We start from the raw sequence: 18,524 nt of genomic DNA, 5'->3' as shown, positions 1-18,524 counted from the left end.
CCACCACCCTCCTACTTGACCTGTGGCTCACCTCATCACAACCCCTAAACCTCCTCATGAAACTACAGCTAGTTTGTTTCGTCGTAAAAGATTGTGGATTATTTACTGCTGACTGATTTGGTGTGAGAGAAAAATACTGTTCCAGCTTATAATCCATGATCGTATACGAGCAAGCGAACATGCTGCTAATTTTTTAGAACCGTTGGAGTTGCAGCCTTTTTTTTATCTCCTAATATGTTTTGGGAAGTTTGGAAATCAAGTGTTTTGGGTGGATTTTTTTAGTACTCCTGGAGATGCTTGGTAACACTGCAGAACTGCACATACTTGCACCACAAATTGAACCCAGTAAGACTGTCTCCAATAGGTGACTTATATGGGCATCTAAATCTAAAATGGGTAAAAGGAGACTCAAAATCAGCCTCCAACAGAGTACCTATACGGAAGACCCATTTTGGATATCCTCTCTTCTGAAAACACATGTGTAGAAATGATTATCTTTTAGGTCCTGCTGTTGGAGAGGATGTCGAATGGGTACTCAACCCTTTGGCTGTAGCGCTACATATTTTGTAGACTCAACTAGGTCAAGCTACCCATCCATACCCCCCTTAATAGTATGGCCAAAGGAAAAAAACAAAGTCCTAAACTACTCTAAGTGTCTTTCCAACTCAAATCGACACTTAGAACTAGTCATCCTTAACCTTGTCGTCCATCCTTTGAAAACCGAAATGATTTCCATCGTAGGGGCATGACAACCTCGATTGCCCAATTGATCTCCATTACCATGACCTAACTTTATTGCCTCTGCAAAACACACGTTAGTCATAGTAATCTTGTATTGTCATTAATCACCGAAACCCAACTAGGGGACTAGATGCTTTCACCTCTCTCATCAAGCAAGTCAAGAAGGAGAAAGCCAAAAAAGGGCAAGTGATTATATCTTGTGATGTTGGACTAACATGTGATATTATTGATGAATATTTTTATAAGCCCATTGTTGTTGCTCTCACTAACCCTTCTTGTAGCACTTCTACTTTCACTTCACCTTTGAGTGTAGGTTTCACTTGTGATGACTCAATAATGGTGAAAAATAAGATCCTTAAGAAGGAGGTGAATGAGCTCACCCGTGCCTTAGGCAAAGCCTATGGTGGAGATGCCTGCTTACTAAAGTGCTTGGATAGCCAAATATTTTATCTCAACAAAGAGGGATTATACTATACCTCCAAGAAAGGGAAGGTGGTCTTTGTCACTCTCAAAGCTAGCTTTGTGAAGGGCAATGATCAGTTTTGTAATAGATGCAAGCAAGTTTGGCATATAGAGCAATATTGCAAGACTAACAAGAATAAGCAACCTAATGTATCCTCAATTAGATTTGATTCTTGTTACATGCTTGTCAAGGGTACCAATGGTGTGAAGACTAAGTTCATTGGTACACCAATTATAGGCTCAAAGAAGAAAACTATTTGGGTGCCAAAGACCTTAGTGACTACCCTTTAAGGACCCAATAAAGTTTGGGTACCTAAAAAGAATTGATCTTCTTTTGTAGATCAATTACAAAGTTGGAGAAAGCCATTGGATGCTTGATAGTAGGTGCACACAACACATGACCGGTGATTCAAGGATGTTCAGTTCAATCACTCAAAATAAGAGCAATGGGATAGATAGTATCATATTTGGTGACAATAGCAAATGCAAGGTCAAGGGTCTTAGTAAAATTGCAATATCCAATGACTTGAGCATTTCCAATATGCTACTAGTAGAGAGCTTGAACTTCAACCTATTATCAGTAGCTCAATTATATGATCTTGGTTTTAAGTGCATATTTGGTGGATGATGTAGAGATCATGTGTAGATGGCTCTAACTTGATATTCAAATGATTTAGATATAAGAATCTATACTTGGATGATTTCAATGCTAGAGAAGCTCAATTGTCAACATGTTTACTCACTACGTCTAGCATGGGTTGGTTATAGCGCATAGAAAGCTTGATCATATGGAAATGAAATAATTAAACAAGTTGATCAAGTATGACATAGTTAGAGGCTTGAAAGATATCACATTTGAGAAAGATAAGCTTTGTAGTGCATGTTAAGTCGAAAAGTAAGTTGACAACACACATCCTAAGAAGAACATGATGAACGCATCTAAGGCATTTGAGTTGTTGCACATAGACTTATTTGAATCAACCACATACACTAGCAATGGTGAAAACAAATATAGATTTATCATTGTGGATGATTTTCACTAGATACACTTGGATGTTCTTTCTTATTGACAAGAGTGATGTGCTTGCAACCTTCAAGACATTCATCAAGAGAATACGCAATGAGTTTGAAACAACCATCAAGAAAGTGAGAAGTCAATGGAAGTGAATTCAAGAGCATAAGAGTTGATGATTTATGTGATGAGTTTGAAATTAGGCATCATTTTTTTGGCCAAGTACACTCCTCAATCAAATGGCCGAGTTGAGAGGAAGAATAAAACTTTGATTGACATGGCAAGATCAATGTGAGTCATTTATTTTGGGCCGAAGCAATCAATATTGCTTGCTACTATAGCAACCGACTCTATTATCATCCATTAAGGAGAAGACCCTATATGAGCTTTTGAATGATAGAAAGCTCAACATTGCATACTTTCGGATTTTTTTTGCAAATGCTACATTTTGAAGAAAGACGATTGAACAAGTTTGAGAAGAAATGTGATGAAGGTTTCTTGCTTGGTTACTCAATTACTAGCAAAGCTTATAGAGTTTGAAATTTATCTAGTGGTACTTGTCGATAGAATATCATTGGCAGTCCTCCAAGAGGTATCTCACAAAGGTAGATTGATCGACAGAGATGTGTGTAATCAAAAACAAGAAGACAACAGAGACACAAGAGTTAGACATGTTCGAGTGATCAGCGCGACGTAATACCCTACTACTATGGTCTGTTAGATTGTATTGGCTTCGTATGATATTGCGTGTGTTTTGATGGGGTTCCTACCCGCCTTATATAGTCTGGGGGACAGGGTTACAAGTCGGTTAGATCTAGGAGATAACCGAAAAGTAATAACAGATTACAGAAATCATGGGATCAAACGTATCCTAACGGATCTCGTAGTATCTTCAGGATATCTTCCTGGTGTCTTGCGGGGCGCGCCGAGCAGTGTCATGCTCCGTAAGGCTTTGTCTTATGGGCTAGACCACCCCTGGGGGCGTAGCCCAATAGTCAGTCGTGGGTATCCGAAGTCGTACACCCCATAGCTAGTCCCCAAGCGCCTTATATCCGCTGTGCAACACCGTCTTGAGCTTGTCCAAGCAGGTGTGAACAAAGCCGAGCAGTCAGACTCATGATCCGACCACCGTAATGAGTCATCGAGCAGTTGTGGACCGTAGCCAACCAGCTTAACTATCCGGCCGAGCACAAGCTTTCCCAAATAAGGCTTGCCAGAAGGATGTAAGGAGCTTAAGTTCAAAATCAAAAATTTCCCCACGGTGGACCAAGTGTGTCCACTTAGAGTTCGACCACGAGAAAGAGAGATAATCTTCTTCAACTTTAGGAGACGCGAAGTCTTCCAGATTAAAGCAAACACACTCACCGCAAGGTGAAGTGTGCCCACTTAGTCCCCGAGCCTAACAGTAGGTGACGTAGTCACATGGTGCTAGGGTCCAAAGTAGAAGAAAAGCAGAAGACCAGCCGAGCAGACAACCAGTCCCTAGGCGAAGCCCTAAAATAAAAAAAACGCACATTCACCGCAAGGTGAAGTGTGTCCACTTAGTCTCCGAGCCTGATAGTAGGTGACGTGGTCACGTGGTGTCAGGGTCAGAAACAATGGTAAACAGAAGAAAGTCCCCAGTGTGGTGAGGAACCAAGTCGTAGTGATGACGTAGTCCCCGAGCTACAAGTGGAAATCTCGAAGAAATCAAATCGTGGAGAAAAAACCAGAGTAATTGTTGTACAGTAGGAGTTACTGAGCCTTAATGGTACTGCGGAGAAGTTGGTGAATATTCAGTGTACAGTAACAAGTTGCGGCGAAAAATGGGCGATATGGGCTGCAGTTGCGCGAAAGCCCAGGTAACGGCCCACCACGTCGCTTCGAAGAATTCGGAGAGGTGCAAATCATGGAGTGGTTTCCCAAAAACCCTTGAATGCAAAAAGTGGTGATGATGTTTTATAACTGCGCCGCCGCACTCCGCGCTCCCACCTTTGCCACTTCGCCACTTCATCTTCCTCCTCAGCCCTCGCACTTCTCGATTCACATTCACACGCGCTTTCGCCAGCAATCCTGAACCAGATCTGAGAGATGACGCCAAAGAGAAGAGTTGGTAACCCGAAGAAGGCGACCGCCGGATCAAGCCATGACAAGGAGTGGATGTCGTCACTCATGGGGGAGGCGGAGCTCAACAGGATGGTGGAGGCGGGCGTTCTTTGCTGACCATGTCACCGCCGGATGGCGTCCGGCGAACGGTGAGCCCTATCCGATGCCACATACCGACAAAGTCATAGTATTTGAAGATTATTTCTAGCGCCGATTTGGATTTCCTGTTCATCCTTTCTTGTGGGATCTGTTGGAGTTCTAGGGAGTGAGTCTGTGCAATCTGCATCCCAACGCCATCTTGCACATCTCTATTTTTATCCATTTTTGTGAGGCGTATCTCGGAATTCTTCCCCACTTCAACCTCTTCCGATACCTATTCTGGCTGAAGAAGAAGGACAACGACGGTTCTAGAGTGGTCGACGGCGTGTATCTGCAACTCCGTGACAGGATGGGAGGGCGAGTACATCACTATGCCGTTGAACACCTCGCTGAAGGGGTGGAACGCTAGGTGGTTCTACATGAATCAGAGTAATCCTGCCATCCACTACGACGTCGACCACATTCCAGAGAACCAGAGGTCGGAGAAGCCGAGCAGTGTTGATATGGATTAGGTGAGGGAGCTCCTCGACCTGATAAAGGGCATAAAGATGAACGACGTACTAGTGACGGCGAGCTTCATAGTGCGCCGGGTCCAGCCCTCCAAGGAGAGGGCCCACGCGGGTTTTGACTTTAAGGGGGACACTGATGGTACCCGGGAGAGGACGGAGAGGCTGTCGAAGGAGGCTGTGCTACGCCGAGCAGCCGAACTATTCGCTCCAAACGCGTCATTCAGCGTGCCAGGGCAGACGAGACCCTTCAACTGCATGAACCCACCTCCTCAGGTAAAAATCTCAACTATTGTTCCTAATACTTTTTATCCTGTACCGATGCCGAGCAGTGAACTGATTCACTTGTGGAAAGATCCATTTGCGGGAACGAGCGGCGTACTTCTCGAGCATGCCGAGGAGCGATTGGCCGAAGGCAGTGGACGCCCAGCCAACCACTCAGGCGGAGGAAGGTGCCGTCAGCGTCTCGTCGGAGTCCGAAGGCGAAGGTGCTGGTCGGAAGAAGAGTCCCCCCTGGTGTCGGAGAAGGTCCAAGGGAAAAGGGCGGCGACAGATGAGCTGGCCTGAAAGAAGAAGAAAACAGCGGGTGTAGCTCCCACAAGCCGGGCGGCATCTCGCTTGGCGGCGATCAGACCACTCGGACGCAATCCTCCAACTTCTGTTTTCAAATATTGCATGGCTGTGCCCAAGACCATGCATGGTGGATGCTTCTTTTATCCAAACTTCTGGCCTCCAAACTACAAGCAAATAGCCCAATGGATCCTGAACTATGTAAACCCTCTCAACTCCATACGAATCCTTCCTATCCATAATTATCTTTGTTGTGACCACAGTGAAAGGATCAAGATGCCCAAGAGGGGGGGTGAATTGGGCTAATTCTAAATTTTCTTGCAATAATCAAATCCTATGGATAGCCCAATTAACCCCTTGTGCCTAGAAAAGTGTTTATATCAAACTAAAGCACAACAACCTCTCAACCTAAGTTCCAAACTTACTCTAGCAAGCAATTCTTATGGAAATGAAACCAAGTATTGAATTGCTCAAAGTAAATGCTCAAAGTAAGTGCTCAAAGTAAATAGAGAGAGAGAGAGAGGAACGCGGCGATGTTTTGCCGAGGTATCGGAGAGTCGCCACTCCCCACTAGTCCTCATTGGAGCACCCGCGCAAGGGTGTAGCTCCCCCTTGATCCGCGCAAGGATCAAGTGCTCTCTACGGGTTGATTCTTCGACACTCCATCACGGCGAATCACCCAAAACCGCTCACAACTTGAGTTGGGTCACCCACAAGCTCCGCCGGGTGAACACCAAACTCCCAATCACCACCAAGCCGTCTAGGTGATGGCGATCACCAAGAGTAACAAGCATGAACTCTCACTTGACCACGCGAAGCCTAATGAGAAGATGGATGCACACTTTGCTACTCTTGATTTGCTAGTGAGGCTACTCTCTTGGATTCTCGAATCACAAACACCTCACTAGGACCTTGCTCTTCTTGGCACTCACAAACGTGTTTCTCAGCTGTTGGAATGAGCAAAAGATGCTCCACTCATGAGTGGAGCTTCTATTTATAAGCCAGCCTAAAAAACGAACCGTTATGAGCTTCTGCGGGATGACCGGACGCTCCGGTCGTGATGACCGGACGCTCCGGTCAGTTCAACCCGCGAAACAGTTTTCAAGTGATGACCGGACGTTGTCAGGGTCCGGTCAGTACCGACCGGACGCGTCCGGTCGCTCTTGGATGCTTACTGTAAACGACCGGACGCTGGATACTCAGGGTCCGGTCACACTGACCGGACGCGTCCGGTCACTCTTTTCCAAGTCTAGACCCTTACTGGAGTCGACCGGACGCTGGCCCTCAGCGTCCGGTCACATGACCTCCCAGCGTCCGGTCAAACCAGACTTGATCTTCTCAGTCAAATGAACTGACCGGACCCTGCGGCCAGCGTCCGGTCAGTATTTGACCCTCCATTCACTTCCAACTTCCGAACATATGTGAATGAAGTTTGCTCCAAAGGATCTTAGGCATTCATAGGAGCTACCTAGAGCTAGTTTTAACAAGTGTGCACCACACCTAACTCACTAGACTCAACTAGGTCAAGCTACCCGTTCATACCCCCCTTCATAGTACGGCCAAAGGAAAAACAAAGTCCTAAACTACTCTAAGTGTCTCTCCAACTTCAATCGACACTTAGAACTAGTTATCCTTAACCTTGTCGTCCAACCTTTGAAAACCGAAACGATTTCCATCGTAGGGGCATGACAACCTCGATCGCCCAATCGATCTCTATTACCATGACCTAACTTAATTGTCTCTGCAAAACACACGTTAGTCATAGTAATCTTGTATTGACATTAATCACCGAAATCCAACTAGGGGCCTAGATGCTTTCAATCTCCCCCTTTTTGGTGATTGATGACAATACCACCTCGAGTATGTTATGGAGTGAGGTTTTTGACGGGCTTGGTTCATATAAGCTTTTGTCAATAAGAACAAAAGAGTTAGTCAAGCTTATATGACCCAAGCCAAACCAATGTACTCAAAGGATATGAATTGAGCATGAGTACCAGAAACAAAGCTCATTTGCTTCGAAGTGTAAAACACGGAAGCAAAAGCAAATGAGCATTCCACAAGTGATATGACATAGAGATAAAGCAAAGTAGAAGTCACACATGTCAAATATCACAACCACGTAGATAGCACTATCACATATAAATAAGAATACGCATGAAAGTAAGCACACGAATGCATAAGTAATAGTGTATCACACAAATAAAACTCCAAAAGTATATAATAAGCTAATACTAGATAACTAGCTCCCCCTGAAATTCGCTCCCCCTAAGTCTACATACTCAAACCCTCTCTCCCTTTGGCGTCAAACACCAAAACCTAGGGGTCGGACGGCGGGGCTGCAGCGGACGAGTCGGGCGCTAAAGTACATGGAGCAAGATGGAACTGGGCACCATCATCATCTGACCCTGAGCTTTGAACTGACTGACCCTCTGAAGCAGGAAGTGTCGCTGAAGCGGTCTGGGTCTGAGCTGGTGCTGCCTATGAAGCTGCAAGTATGTCTGTCGTAGGATCTGACGAGGCGACAGATGAGGGGAGCCACTGAGTAGTCATGATAGCTGGAGCTGCTGTAGACGGACCAGCAGTATGCATGTGAGGCAGGGTAGGCATGCCGGTCAACTCACTGAATGATGCTCCAAGACTCCTGGAGACTGACGACTCAGGCACGAATAGTGAGGACGTCTGCTCTGGTGAGAAACCCGTATGATAAGGAGTGAACTGCGGGGCTACACCAGGTGAGGCTAACCACTGGGACACCTATACAGGAGGTGAAGGAAACTAAGCTAGAGGCTGTCCCTGACTCTGAAGCCCGATAGGCTGTACTGCTGGAGTCGTCGAAGTGGTAGGAGGCTGTGCAAGCTGGGGCGAAGTCTGTGGCAGTGGGATCCCAATGGCTGTCACTACATGCTACATGAATCCCATGAGCTGCTGCTACATAAGTAACTGCTGGTGCTGAAGGAGCTGCTGCTGCCGCTGAAACTCGTCCTAACGAGCCTAAAACTGTGCGAAGTTTATAGCAGTCTCCTGTGCCTGTCGTGTCTGATCCTGCTGCATCTGCTCAAGAATAGCAATGAGAGCGGGGTCTGTCTGTGGAGCTGGTGGAGCAGAACTAGAGCTACCTGCCTTTGCATCGTGTCTGCGTGGAGGCATCTAAGGTATAGGCTGGTAGTCATCGTCGGAGCTGTCACTGTACTCACTCACCTCCTGCTGTGCCTCTAGCTCCACCTCCTCAGTGGCTGCAATCCCTCTGATGATCTTGTCCTGCTGAGCTGCGGACTCTGGCACGTCGGGACGACGGCTAGGCTATCTGGGTGCCAGAGGAGTGGCGTGTCTGATCCTCTGTGACAGGTTGTAAGCTGGGAACTCCATAGTGGCACCTGTATACTCATCCATCATGCCAGGGGGCTTATCAATCACAACTCTACGGATGAGAAACGTGATCTAGTGAGCATAGGGAAGCTGCCTGCGACCCTTGAATCCCTCAGCTATAGTATCCTCCATCTCTGAAAGAAGGAGGTCCCAGATGTCAAACACTGTCATCTGCATAATGGCATTGAGAAGCCAGAGCTGTAAGCGAGTCAGGCCCTCCCTGTATCCCAACCTGGGAAGCAATGTCCTCCTGATGATGGCCTCTAGTATCCTCGCTGTAGGAGTCAAGTCACTAGGATTCCTACTCGACCCCTCACCAAACGGCTCCTTGAAGCAATGGCGCACTAAGTCTGTAGGGGGCACCAACCCTCCATGAGGATGCCTGGGAGGCTCCTGATGTCCATAGCAAACCTCATGCATCCTTACAGGCTGCTCCTGTAGTCTCAGTATCTCTCTGGCCATGCTACTCGTCACTCTATAGTCTTTGCCGTTGAAGGCAAAGTGAATGAATCTGTGATGAGGATCGATGTAGAGCGAGGCATAAAACTGACGAACCCAAGAAGGTACATATATCCCTGTCCGTCTAATCAGATCTAACAGTCCTGGCAAATATGACAAATATTGCCGAATCCCCTCTCTGGCTGCTGCCACAATGGACTCTATCGGACAGACCCTCTGTGATCTGAACACTGCCCCACTGTTTAGATATGCATTGTAGAAATCCTCCTGCAGTGGCATGTAGAACCCCTCAGCTGCTCTCTCATCCCTCCTCGGAGGAAACCAGACCTCAAACTCAACAAACCGTAGCTGCTGAACCTGCCTGGCTGTAGCGGCCCTCAAGTCGAGGTGAACCACTGGAGGCGGACCCTGTGGTCTGGGCGGAGGGCGTGAACCCCTGCGCTGTGTAGCTAGCCTCGGTGGAACTACAACACTGGTACGACTCGAGCGGCGTAGCTGAGGTGCTGGCTCGGTCTCCTGACTCTCCTGAGTCTCCTGGGCTGGCTGAGGCTCTGCTGGTGGAGGCTGCTACTGTGCTGACGGACCCTCCTCAATGGCAACCCGTCGTCCTGCAAGCGTGGCAGTCCTAGCTGGACTACCGTGACGACGCTCGACCTCCTCAATCGCAGCTCTAACTGCGGGTGAAACTGGCTGATCTGCAATGACAATTCCGCTGCGGGTGCCACCTCTCTCAGCACACTCTGCGGCCTCTGCAACAGCTGCTGCTCTAGCTGTCTCTGCGTCGGGGTACTTCCGCTTCTTGGATGTTACTTGCTTGGTTGATTTGCCCTTGGATCTGGCTAGCTGACGAGGCGGGGGCCTCCGATCATCATCACCTGGGCCACCACCAACATTCTTGGTGCGAGCCATCTGAGCTGACAAGATGGTGAACTGCCGCTGATGGAGATCAACTGTCAATACTGTCGCTTTCGAGGCTTGGCCTCGATCCTTACTCACGAGCTTGGCTCCGAGTTGACTGCCAGCTGCCAATTGAACCACAACGGAACCGACTCGCTGCACGATAGAATAGATGGATATACAAATAAATACCATATGTCTAATAGATACGAAACCCTAATAGAGAAAGCAATGTAGATGCGAAATTGAATCGAGTGGCTTTCTACCTGACGATCAGCGAACCGAGAAGAGGTAAGATGTCACGCGGGGGATCCTTGGAACCGGGCTAGGGTTAGGTCAAACGCTCTGAATGCAATGGGGAATCAGTGCATTTAGAATTTGATCTAGGTTACAGTTGGAGATCAAGATTGAAAACGCGAAAATTGCCATACCAATCAATGGGAGCATAGGGCAATAGCACTCGGCGAAGACCGGTAGCCTTGGCAACTATTGAGCGGCGAGCTTGGGCGCGAGGTGGCCGGCGAGGTGCTGCAGAGGCGAGCTGGCATGGTGGCTCGGCTACAGGCTCGGCTGGAGCGCGACTGGCGAGCGGGGGCCGAGCGTGGAGGCACGGCGAGGCGAAAGCACGACGGCGCGGCTAGGCAGGCGCACGGTGGCGTGGGCGCAGGCTGACCGGAGCAGGTGGCGCACGGCTGGGCTGCGGCGGCGGCTTGGGCTAGGGCTGGCGAGCGAGGCTGCGGCGGCTCGGCGAGGCAGCGGCGGCGCTGGTTAGGTCAAGGCGGGTGTCAGAGGACGCGGGTTAAGTAATCCCCCAAGACGTAACAGAAAAGGAAACAGAGAAAAGAGTCCTTAAGACGCGCGAGATCCACTTACCGGATGCTCCGGTGGTAGCGACCAGACGCTACCACCCAGCGTCCGGTCGATTCCAGAGAGGTCCAAATCCTCTGAAATCGCGACCGGACGCGTCCGGTGGTCCATGACCGGACGCAGGCAGGGTCCGGTCAGTACAAATTGATCTTCCTCCAATCGACCGGACGCTGAACCCTTTCTGACCGGACGCACAGACGCAGCGTTCGGTCACTCCTTCAACAGCGGTTCACCTCCTGTGAACTGACCGGACGCTGGACAGCAGCGTCCGGTGCACCTTTTCCAGCAAATCTTCAAACTTCCTTCGTGCTGCCTGTTCCCAATCAAGTCCCAACTTGAATAAGATCCAAATAAACACCAATTGGGACTGATGTGAGTGACCTCTCTCAAACCCTCATATTTTTCAAAGTATTTTGCCTTAGGCTATAATTCTTTTTAAGAAAATAAGCAACAAGAGGGCAAATGGAACAAAACGACAAAACAACAATCATGCATATGTAATGCTTGTAAGTAAATCTAGTTGCTTGTCAAGTTTGATCCAAGGTTAAGCTTCTTCACACGCTTTTCGGCGGTTATCTTAACCATGTTAGACAAGCCCTATATGCATTTCCATAAATTAAACATGTTGTATATTACAATGAATGCAAGAGACAACACAAGCTCAATTTTTTGTGAAGTTACTAAAATTAAGTACATTGAGCTCGTTCCGCAATCTACAAAATGTAGCTTCATCTAGCGGTTTAGTGAAGATATCCGCTAATTGATCTTCGGATCTTACACCTTCTAGTGATATATCATTTTTAGCTACATGATCTCTTAGAAAGTGATGGCGGATATCTATATGCTTGGTGCGAGAGTGTTGAACCGGATTATTTGCAAGTTTCACTGCACTTTTATTGTCACACAAAAGAGGTACTTTCTCTAGAACTACTCCATAGTCTAGTAAAGTTTGTTTCATGTATAATATTTGTGCACAACAAGCACCCGTGGCAATGTATTCCGCTTCGGCGGTGGACAAAGCCACACTATTTTGTTTCTTGGAGGACCAAGACACAAGTGATCTACCAAGCAAATGGCACCCTCCGGATGTGCTCTTTCTATCAACTTTGCATCCAGCGTAATCCGAATCGGAATAGCCAATTAATTCAAATAAAGCTCCTTTGGGATACCAAAGGCCAATGCTTGGAGTGTGCTTAAGATACCTAAGGATTCTTTTTACGGCAATTAAATGTGTTTCCTTAGGACTAGCTTGAAACCTAGCACACATACACACACTAAACATGATGTCGGGCCTAGATGCGGTTAAATATAACAAGCTACCAATCATAGAGCGGTAGAGAGTTTGATCAACCGAGTTACCTCCCTCATCTAGGTCGAGATGTCCATTGGTAGGCATTGGGGTCTTGATTGGCTTACATTGATCCATCTTGAATCTCTTGAGAAGGTCTTTTGTGTATTTCTCTTGAGAGATGAAGATGCCTTCTTTCATTTGCTTGACTTGAAAACCAAGAAAGAATGTAAGCTCACCAATCATTGACATCTCGAACTCCTTAGACATCAATTCACCAAATTCTTTGCATGAGTCTTCATTTGATGATCCAAAGATAATATCATCAACATATACTTGACAAATGAAGATATGTCCATCAAGCTTCTTGGTGAATAGTGTGGTGTCGACCTTCCCAATGGTGAAACCCTTCTCAATAAGGAAATCCCGAAGGCGCTCATACCAAGCTCTTGGGGCTTGCTTAAGCCCATATAGTGCCTTGGACAACCTATAAACATGATTAGGATATCTAGGGTCTTCAAACCCGGGAGGTTGATCAACATAGACTAGTTCATTAATAAAGCCATTTAAGAATGCACTTTTCACATCCATTTGATATAGTTTCATTTCATGATGTGATGCATATGCAAGAAGGATACGGATGGCTTCTAATCTTGCAACCGGTGCAAAGGTTTCTCCAAAGTCCAAACCTTCAACTTGAGATAACCCCTTTGCCACTAGTCTTGCCTTGTTCCTCACAACAACACCTTGATCATCTTGCTTGTTGCGGAACACCCACTTTGTTCCAATCACTCTTGCACCTTTTGGTCGCTCTTCAAGATTCCATACTTCATTGCGAGTGAAGTTGTTCAAATCTTCATGCATGGCATTGATCCAATCCAGATCTTTTAGAGCTTCTTCTACCTTGGTAGGCTCATAGCAAGAGACAAAAGAGTGATGAGCAATAAATGAGGTAAGTTTTTGAGATCTAGTCATCACCCCCTTTGTTGGACTCCCTATGATGAGATCTTGTGGATGATCTTGAAGGAGAGGTGTATTTCTTCTATTGACCACTTGAGGAGGAGGTTGTGGAGCATCAACATCTTGTGCTTGTACCACCATTTGCTCATGGGAGATGTGAGTATCTTCATTTTCTACTCTCCCAACTTTATCACCATCTTGTGGTACATTTGATGAAGAGGGTTGGTTAATGACTTGTACATCATCTTCATCATCTTTTGGCTTGATGTCTCCCACTGGAATATTCTTCATAGCCTCCCTCAATGGTTCATCACCTACATCATCAAGATTCTCATGTGCTCCTTGGGAGCCGTTAGATTCATCAAATTCCACATCATATGTTTCTTCAACCAAGCCGGTGGCATGATTAAATACTTTATATACTTTGGACTTTGATGAGTAACCAACAAGAAAACCTATATCACAACGCCTTTGAAACTTCCCTAGGTGTTGCCGCTTCTTGTAGATGTAGCACTTGCAACCAAACACCCTAAAGAAGGAGACGTCCGACTTCTTCCCATTGAGCAACTCATATGGTGTCTTGACAAGGAACTTTTGAAGAAATAGGCGGTTGGATGCATAACATGCGGTGTTGATTGCTTCCGCCCATAGAGCTTCGGGGGTGTTGTACTCATCTAGCATTGTCCTTGCAAGAGTGATCAAAGTCCGGTTCTTCCTCTCAACTACACCATTTTGTTGAGGAGTATAGGTTGCGGAGACTTCATGTTTGATTCCAACTTCATCACAATAAGCTTCTATGTTTGTGTTGTCAAACTCTTTGCCATTGTCACTTCTTATCTTCTTGAGCTTCACTTCAAATTCATTTTATGCTCTCTTGGCAAACTTCTTGAAACAAGATGCAACTTCGGATTTATCATGAAGGAAGAACACCCATGTATATCTTGAATAGTCATCCACAATCACAAGACAATAGAGATTTCCTCCCAAACTTTTGTATGTTGTTGGTCCGAATAAATCCATGTGTAGGAGTTCTAGCACTCTTGTGGTTGACATGAAAGCTTTGGTTGGATGAGTGTTTGCTACTTGCTTGCCGGCTTGACATGCACTACAAAGCTTGTCCTTCTCAAACTTCACATCCTTCAACCCTCTCACCAAATCATTCTTCATAAGCTTCTTGAGTGAGCTCATCCCAACATGAGCAAGCCTTCTATGCCATAGCCACCCAAGTGTTGTTTTGGTGAATAGGCAAGTCTTCAAGTTTGCATCTTCGGAAGTGAAGTCAACTAGATATAAGTTGTTGTATCTAAATCCATTGAATATCACTTGATTGTCATCTACCTTAGATACAACTACCTCCTTCTCGGTGAACAAGCATTGGAAGCCAAGATCACACAATTGACCAACGGATAGCAAGTTGAAACTCAATGAAGCAACATAGAGCACATTTGAGATGGAATGATCATTTGATATTGCCACTTTGCCCAATCCTTTGACCTTGCCCTTTGAATTATCTCCAAATATTATTTTCTCTTGTCCATCTACATCTTCATCTAGTGAGGTGAACATACGAGGATCACCGGTCATATGTTGTGTGCAACCACTATCAATAACCCAATGACTTCCACCGGTCTTGTAGTTCACCTACACACAAGAGATTCAAGCTTTAGGGATCCAAGCTTGTTGAGGGCCCTTCACCTTCTCAACAAGTGACTTAGCCACCCAAATTTTCTTAGGCCTACTCTTGTTGGGGGGGACCTAAGAACATGACTTTCATCTTTCCACTCGAATCTTTTCTAAGCATGTAGTGAGCATTGAAAGCAAAGGGTCTAGCATGCTTGGGCAAGGGTTGTGGTGGTGGAGTTTGACACTCATGAGCAAAATGGCCTTCTTGTCCACATTCAAAACATCTCTTTGGCTTTGGCTTTGGCTTTGATTGTTGGTGTTGAGCTTGAGCCTTCTTCTTCTCTACACTTGCCATATATCCAATGCCACTTCTATCCATCTTCATGACGGTATTCATGAGTAGCTCACTTTGGAGATGCTTGCCTCTAGCAAACTTGCTCAATCCCACCTTGAGATGCTCTTTCTCCATCTTGAGCTTCTTGTTCTCTTCCTTGAGAATATCATTGTTCTTCTCTTCCTTGAGTTTCTTGATTTCTTCTTTTAATTTCTCATTCTCAAGGATCACCTCTTTGTCATGATCAAGAGTTTCTAGCACAATGATGTTGTGACTTTTCATCTCTTCAAGATCTTTCATGAGCTTCTCATTGTTACTCTTGAGCTTGACATACTCATTATAGTCATTGCATTCAACCACTTGCTTGCCCTTGCTACTAGATCCATGCTCAATGCTTTCATCAATTAAATCATCACATGAGGTAGCTATATCAATCTTAACAACATGGTTAGTAGCATCATGTGGCTCATTTGGTAAGAATTCTTATGCAATAATAAGGGTATCATAATTGATCTTTAGAGTTGCATATTCATCTTTTAGCTTATTGTGACTAGTGATAAGCTCATTGTGTACCCACTCAAGTTTATCATTTTTATCTTTAAGCTCTTTCTTAGAAGATTTGAGCTCCTTGAGTTTGGATGATATAGAATCATTTGTTTCCTTGAGCTCATCATTAGCCTTTTCTAATGTATCACACTTAGCTAAGAGTGAATCATTTTTAGCATCAAGCTTTTCATTTGTAGCTCTACTCTTTCTAATGATCTTAGTATATTTTCTAAGTATTTTGACAAGATCATCATAAGTAGGTGAGCCATCATCATCGCTATCACTATCATCACTAGCATGTTCATCATCACTACTATCATCACTCTTAGTTACCTTGCGTTCACCTTTGGCCATAAGGCATAGGTGTGTAGAGGATGATGGCGATGGTGGTGGTGAAGATGCAAGATCAATAGCAATGGCGGCCACCTTTTCATCATCACTATCATCATCGGATGATCCACTTGATGAATCAATGTTCGTGAGCCAATCACCGACAATATAGGCCTTGCCACTCTTCTTCTTCTTGTAGAACTCCCTCTTTTTGCCATCTCTCTTCTTGTATGGCTTGTTCTTCTTCTTTTCTTCTTCATCACTTGAATCATCTTTCTTGCCCTTGTTCTTGAACTTATCTTTCTTGGGCTTTGTGCATTGATGAGCTAGATGACCAAGTTCGCCACAATTGTAGCAATCCATCTCGGAGATTGGCTTTCTTCTTGAGCTAGTGAAGAACTTCTTCTTTTTGCCATCAAATTTGATGCCACTCTTGTTTAGCCTTTTTAGCATCTTGGTGGTCTTTTTCACCATGAGGGCAAGGCTTTCTTCATCATCTTCATCACTTGAGCTCTCATACTCAAGTCTTGCTTTGCCCTTGTCTTGGCTAGCTTTGAATGCTAAGTCTTTCTCTTTCTTCTTTGTAGAGGATGAGCCATCTTGTGGTGTGATGTGCATGTACATCTCATGAGCATTGATCTTTCCCAAGATTTGTGTCGGTGTAGCGGCGGAAAGATCACCTTGATGTAGCATGGTCACAATGTGCCCATATTTGTCAATGGGGAGGACACTCAAGATTTTTCTCACAACGTCGGATGGTGACATTTGAGTAAGTCCAAGCCCATTGACTTCCTCTACAAGAACATTTAATCGAGAATACATCTCATTAGCACTTTCTTTGGGAAACATCTCAAAAGAATTTAACTTTTTAATCACAAGATGATAGCGTTCCTCACGCTCACTCTTGGTTCCCTCATGGAGCGCACAAACATCCGACCATAGTGCATGGGCGTCTTTGTGGTTCCTTACACGATTGAACACATCTTTGCAAAGGCCTCTAAAGATGGTGTTGCGAGCCTTTGCATTCCATTTTTCATAATTTACTTCATCGCCTTGAAGTTGTGTGGCATTCCTAGGTGCGGGGAACCCTTGAGAGGCGGCTCTAAGAATTCCAACATCTAGAGCTTCTAAGTAAGCCTCCATGCAGATTTTCCAATATAGAAAATCATCTCCCTCAAAGATAGGAGGAGGACCATCCCCGTGAGACATCTTGCTCTAAGCGATTAAGCTTAAAAACGTGAGCACGAGGCTCTGATACCAATTGAAAGGATCAAGATGCCCAAGAGGGGGGGTGAATTGGGCTAATTCTAAATTTTCTTGCAATAATCAAATCCTACGGATAGCCCAATTAACCCCTTGTGCCTAGAAAAGTGTTTATATCAAACTAAAGCACAACAACCTCTCAACCTAAGTTCCAAACTTACTCTAGCAAGCAATTCTTATGGAAATGAAACCAAGTATTGAATTGCTCAAAGTAAATGCTCAAAGTAAGTGCTCAAAGTAAATAGAGAGAGAGAGAGAGGAACGCGGCGATGTTTTGCCGAGGTATCGGAGAGTCGCCACTCCCCACTAGTCCTCGTTGGAGCACCCGCGCAAGGGTGTAGCTCCCCCTTGATCCGCGCAAGGATCAAGTGCTCTCTACGGGTTGATTCTTCGACACTCCATCGCGGCGAATCACCCAAAACCGCTCACAACTTGAGTTGGGTCACCCACAAGCTCCGTCGGGTGAACACCAAACTCCCAATCACCACCAAGCCGTCTAGGTGATGGCGATCACCAAGAGTAACAAGCACGAACTCTCACTTGACCACGCGAAGCCTAATGAGAAGATGGATGCACACTTTGCTACTCTTGATTTGCTAGTGAGGCTACTCTCTTGGATTCTCGAATCACAAACACCTCACTAGGACCTTGCTCTTCTTGGCACTCACAAACGTGTTTCTCAGCTGTTGGAATGAGCAAAAGATGCTCCACTCACGAGTGGAGCTTCTATTTATAAGCCAGCCTGAAAAACGAACCGTTATGAGCTTCTGCGGGATGACCGGACGCTCCGGTCGTGATGACCGGACGCTCCGGTCAGTTCAACCCGCGAAACAGTTTTCAAGTGATGACCGGACGCTGTCAGGGTCCGGTCAGTACCGACCGGACGCGTCCGGTCGCTCTTGGATGCTTACTGTAAACGACCGGACGCTGGATACTCAGGGTCCGGTCACACTGACCGGACGCGTCCGGTCACTCTTTTCCAAGTCTGGACCCTTACTGGAGTCGACCGGACGCTGGCCCTCAGCGTCCGGTCACATGACCTCCCAGCGTCCGGTCAAACCAGACTTGATCTTCTCGGTCAAATGAACTGACCGGACCCTGCGGCCAGCGTCCGGT

This window comes from Miscanthus floridulus, chromosome 12 (assembly GCF_019320115.1).
Source record: "Miscanthus floridulus cultivar M001 chromosome 12, ASM1932011v1, whole genome shotgun sequence".
Classification (NCBI taxonomy): Eukaryota; Viridiplantae; Streptophyta; class Magnoliopsida; order Poales; family Poaceae; genus Miscanthus; species Miscanthus floridulus.
The sequence above is the reverse complement of the archived record's forward strand: the minus strand, read 5'-3'. Positions refer to the sequence as shown.